This window comes from Pinus tabuliformis, chromosome 1_1 (genome assembly GCF_031772625.1).
Source record: "Pinus tabuliformis cultivar Carrire ecotype Pingquan chromosome 1_1, CPIR1, whole genome shotgun sequence".
NCBI lineage: Eukaryota > Viridiplantae > Streptophyta > Pinopsida > Pinales > Pinaceae > Pinus > Pinus tabuliformis.
In genome coordinates this window covers 337,268,268-337,274,280 of record NC_142297.1, presented here as the reverse complement: position 1 = coordinate 337,274,280, position 6,013 = coordinate 337,268,268, and the positions used below count along the sequence as shown (strand labels likewise).

Genomic DNA, 6,013 nt, shown 5'->3' with positions numbered 1-6,013 from the left:
AAAGAAGCAAAAGGAAAGATAGTTAACATTTATCAGAAACCACAATTATTGATTAACTATCTTATAGACATATGTTCAAATGAAGGAGAATGGGTTCTGGATTTATTTTCTAGCTTAGGGAAGTTTTATTATATGGAATTGAATTTCAATATGTTATTTTTTAATTAATATGTCATTGTACTAATTTACTTCATTATTTCTTTTGTGCTTGATAATTAGGTACAACACTAGCATGTTGCCTTCAAAAAGGAAGAAATTGCATTGCAATTGAAAAAGATCCAATACAGTGCAATTTCATTCAGCAAAGAATTAATGCTCTTCAATTTCTTCCAGATGGAGTGCAAGAAATTGGGTTGAAGAAAGGGGACTTTAGTGAATCACGTGTGGCAAAAAAGGCAAAGGAACCCCAAGCACCATTACATGGGATGTTTGGAAAGACATACATTGGGAGATTCGCAGACATCAAAGATCCATTAGAAGACGAAAATGAGCAAAAGGAAGCAGAAAATATTGTGGAAGAAGACAATGATGAAACTCTAGAGGACGAAGAGTTTGGATTACGTGACATTGTTGATTAAATTTAAGTTATGCTTGGAAATCAAGCTCATTTTTTGTAACTATTAAGTAGTTATACTTGTAATGTTTTGACTTTGACATTTTATGAGAAGAATATACACTCAATTAAGGTTGTTATGCGTTCAATATTTGTAATATGTGATTTTCGCATTAATTTTTAAGTTAATCATTATTTTTTGAAAAAAAAGTGATTATTATTATTTTTTTGACATGAAATTCATAAAAAAGCTATTATTTAACCATTTTTAGTTAAAATTTTTGTATAAAAATTGTGATCGTCTTCATGTCAATTGTAGAAAAAAATTATCGAAACGTGTAGTTTTTTAGTTATATTTATGTTAAAAATGGCTATTTTTATGTCCATTGTTAAAAAATATTGTTTTTTAGAAACAATTATTTCTTGTGGATTGAAAAATTAATTAACGATGTATAAATATGTAGAATATCGAAAATTCAAAATATTGACCTTCTTTTTTAAATATGCAAAACAATAAAAACCTTACTACAAAAAAATTAAAATTAAAATAAAAACAAGAAAATATGAAGAAAAAGACCACTTCAAAAATGATTAAATTTACAAAATAATTATTTACATTTCATACATTAGAAAAAAAAAAAAAATAATAATAAAAAAAAACGTTTTAAAAAAGGGTCTAGTGTAGGATTACCAAGTTTTTAAATCAGAATAAAAAACACTACCATTCTAAAACACAATGTACATAAAAAATTTTATAGTGCCAAAAACTATGCTCTAAAAAACACGTGTGTTCTGCATCACTCCTTTTCAAAATCGAGTCACTTTTTTGCAAAACGGGTAATAGTATGAGTTTCCGTTTCAAAGTTTACATCGTTAGAATGATATCCAGGCATTTTAGCCTATATTCGACCTCTTTTGGGTAGCACCAAGAAAGTGAAAAAGCTCGAAGTCTGTAATCCAAGAGGAGAAGAAAAACTGAGGATAAAAATAAGTCTACATCACTTGAAGAAACCAAAGTCTGTGACTAAGCCAGATCTTAATCTAAAGCTATCTATTTGCAGCAGGATCTGAATATCTGTGGTAAAGAGTCAAGGGTTTGCTATAGTAGCCAAAGATCAGTAATAGAAGGCAAAGAGTCTGTAATTGGAAGTCATTGTATTATAATAAGAGATTAAACCTGCAATAAGGACAAAAATTCAGAAGCTGCTTCTGACTTTGACTAGGTAGAGACTCAACTATTGACCTTGACTTAAATAGGAGGGTTGACTTGGAGGGAATCTTTGGTCTTGTGTTGGATATCTCATTTTGAATAAATTCAATAAGAGGAGGATTGTTGGGTTTTCCCCTATTGAGAGGTTTTACCTTGCCTTGAAAGCCTAAATCTTTGTGTCTCGTACTTCTTTGTGTTCTTGGAAGAACAATTTGTGTAATTACTCGATGAAAGAGAAATATTAACTAACAAAGAAAAAAAATACTTATATAGGAGTTTACTTCCAACTATGAAGGAATACAATGAGGACATAAAATTTGTAAATCTTAAACTTGGTTAGGCCACTGCACCTCCAAAAACCTGACTCATTAAGCCATAAACTAGAAACCTTTTGTGGAACTCCAAAACAAATGAATTGGAATGAATTATGAACCAGAATCAAGGGCCTTTACACTTTACATTTGACAATCTATTGCAGTATGAATATTGAGGTCACAACTATTCATTTATATTGCACTGTGTAAGAAAGGATGATCATATTTTATATATTTTGTCTAGTAAGGCTTGCACTTCGTCATTGCCAACTCTAACCAAGGTTTCATGTTCCCATTGTAATGAAAATCAACTGCATTGTCAAACTCTCAACAGTCCACACTAGGATTATATCCTAAACCCAGCACATACCAAGACTTGTCCAAAGGATGGGTCAGGCCATAAAACGTTCAATCCAGGGGGTAGTGTTCCAAGCTTCCACAACACTCTATCCTCATTCTGACATACAATAAAATAAAAACTTAGAAATTGAACAAAGAAAAACCCATTAAGTTTTCTAGCTAATTACTTCAGATTTACTTCAAATACTTTAAAGTAAGCATCACAGGAATTAACATAAATAAACCACACTACACGCTTACCATGTTCTGCCACTTGTGATATATTCCAGTTATATCTTGTTTCTCCCATTCTTTGAGATCAAATACATTCATCCCATATGTCCAACCACAAGCATTAGGAGCAAAGTGCCCGACTATGTGCGGATTGGAAAAATTAAGGTATTTGTCAAACCGGTGAAAGATTTCTCCACAAGTTTCCACTGAACCATTAGCCTTTCCATGAAGATCTACTGACCACAAGGGCGTCAAATCTTTCTGCACCAAAATATCATCATCCAAGAAAAGGATCTTGTCCATTTTGGGATAAACTTGTGGAAGATAGAAATGAAGATGATTTAGCATGGATAAATATTTTGGATTTATATATTTCAAATTGGAGGAACGTGCTGAGAGTGTAGTCGAGTGATTTGCCTTGAAATAATACTCTTTCATAGCTGCGGATTCAAGTTGGCGAAGCACAGGGAAATAGGAGGAATTGAGCCATTTAAAATCATCTACATTTTCCACATGTATCGCAGCTTTCCCTGGGGGATTGAGTAAAAACAACATTTTCATGGCCACAAAATTTAACTCGTCTATGATGGGACAAAATACATGTTTCTCAGATTCCTGCAAACACATGTCAATCACCTACAATGAGATCCAAATATTAAATGTAAAATGCAGAAAAACTGTTGGACTTCCAAACTTTAGAGTAATTTAAATTAATAACACTTCACCTTAGCATTCATGACAGTTGAATTCACAACCACAGATGCAGCCAATACATTGTCAGAAAATAATGCATAGTGATAAAGAGTTGGATCCTCCAACTTTTCCTTTTTAGGAAATTATCACTTTCCAAGAGGAAGAAAGTAATAATCTATGGTCAATCGCATGGACAGACAGTGTAGGCCCTTGGGAATAGACTTTGTTGCCACCTAACTTAAAAATTTACTTTGCTTTTCCAAGGTCCTTACTTGCTCGTCTGCAGACTGAAGCATGGCTTGCAACTTCTTTGTTACTTTCGCACAACCATAAAATTGTTCTCTAGCCTTGGATAGGACATGAACCATAGCCTTGATCTTCTCAGGTGCACTGAAACAATCATGTCAATTACCAGTCATGAAAAAGAGAATGAAAAGTAGAAAGATTGACACACAGATTGCAAATTCAAATGGAAGCACTTACTACTCTTGATTTAGAAGTAGCCAATGTGCAAATCCAGGGGGTAGTGTTCCAAGCTTCCACAACACTCTATCCTCATTCTAACATACAATAAAAGAAAAACTTAGAAATCGAACAAAGAAAAACCCATTAAGTTTTCTAGCTAATTATTTCAGATTTACTTCAAATACTTTAAAGTAAGCATCACAAGAATTAACATAAATAAACCACACTACACACTTACAATGTTCTGCCACTTGTGATATATTCTAGTTATATCTTGTTTCTTCCATTCTTTGAGATCAAATACATTTATCCCATATGCCCAACCACAAGCATTAGGATCAAAGTGCCTGGCTATGTGCAGATTGGAAAAATTAAGGTATTTGTCAAAACGACGAAAGCTTTCTCCACAAGTTTCCACTGAACCATTAACATTTCCATGAATATCTACTAACCACAAGGGCGTCAAATCTTTCTGCACCAAAATATCATCATCCCAGAAAAGGATCTTGTCTAGTTTGGGATAAACTTGTGGAAGATAGAAACGAAGATGATTTAGCATGGATAAATATTTTGGATTTATATATTTCAAATTGGAGGAATGTGCTGAGAGTGTAGTCGAGTGATCTGCGTTGAAATAATACTCTTTCATAGCTGTAGATTCAAGTTGGCGAAGCACAGGGAAATAGGAGGAATTGAGCCATTTAAAATCATCAACATTTTCTACATGTATCGCAGCTTTCCTTGGGGGATTAAGTAAAAACCACATTTTCATGGCCCCAAAATTTAACTTGTCTGTGACAAGATGAAATACATGTTTCTGAGATTCCTGCAAACACAAGTAAATCACCTACAATGAGATCCAAATATTAAATGTAAAATGCAGCAAAATTGTTGGACTTCCAAACTTTAGAGTATTTTAAATTCATAACACTTCACCTTAGCATTCATGACAGTTGAATTCACAACCACAGATGCAGCCAATACATTGTCAGAAAATAATGCATAGTGATAAAGAGTTGGATCCTCCAACTTGTCCTTTTTAGGAAATTTCACTTTTCAAGGGCAAGCAAGTAATAATCCATGGTCAATTGCATGGATAGACAGTGCAGGCCCTTGGGAACAGTCTTTGTTGCCATCAGACTTAAAAATGTACTTTCCTTTTTCAAGGTCCTTACTTGCTCGTTTGTAGACTAAAGCATGGCTCGCAACTTCTTTGTTACTTTCCCACAGTCATAAAATTGTTCTCTAGCCCTGGATAGGACATGACCCATAGCCTTGATATTCTTAGGTGAACTGAAACATTCATATCAATTATTGGCCATGAAAAAGAGAATGAAAAGCAGAAAGATTGACACACAGACTGCAACTTTAAAAGAAACAAAGGATATGAACACCAAATGGAAATGGAAGCACTTACTACTCTTGATTTAGAAGAAACTAATGCGAAAACTATTACCTTTGAGGTAGATCAGAATCTGCATTAGCCTCACCCAATGTATGTTGACATTCTTTAACATGAAGCATCAATTCATGGTATAAATCAAGATTATTCCTAGCCTGGGAAGTGCTTGAATACACCCTAGCCATGATCAGTTGGTCTCGCATCAATCTAACAGTGGAGTCAGAATTCTCTTTCTCATTCTCAAGCCTCCAAACGCAGTATTTTTCTAGGACAGCAGAATCTACCTCCTTGGAACATTTAATTGCTGCGTTTTCAAGCTCAACTCATTTTTCTTCATCCTGTTGAATCAGCTCTATTGACATTTTATCCCTCCTCTTTTGTCTCAATTGTTGTAAGCATTAAAGTACTATAAATTAAAGCATACTATGCTAAAATCTAAGAAATATAAAATTTTTCTATTGGAGAAGTAACATTCAAAAAGGATTTTGGAAAATAATATAACAATTCGCTTTTCCATGAGAACAAAAAGTAGCGATCTAGTGCAGCAAAGAATTTTACCCTCCGTGAAACTTTTGTTGGACTTTCTTCAAGCTGCAAATGGTTTCATTACAACAACCATTGTCCTAGGAGTTTGACTAAACTTACCTTACAATAGGCTACCAACATCATAGATCAGTTAACCAGGGAAAATCAAAATTTACCATCAAGAGCATTCTCTTTGACGTCTCGATGTTCACTTCCTGTGTCATCCTCTTGAAACCTCGTAAGAAGTTCTTCATCATTGGAAGTTTTTTTTTCTACAC

At 33.7% G+C, this 6,013-nt stretch overlaps 2 pseudogenes; both read right to left on the bottom strand.

The window, feature by feature from the left end:
* Nucleotides 1–2,269: 2,269 nt before the first annotated feature.
* Nucleotides 2,270–4,007, bottom strand: LOC149212944 (polygalacturonate 4-alpha-galacturonosyltransferase-like; annotated as a pseudogene).
* Nucleotides 4,008–4,034: 27 nt separating this feature from the next.
* LOC149212943 (polygalacturonate 4-alpha-galacturonosyltransferase pseudogene) lies at nt 4,035–5,596 on the bottom strand (annotated as a pseudogene).
* Nucleotides 5,597–6,013: the final 417 nt, after the last annotated feature.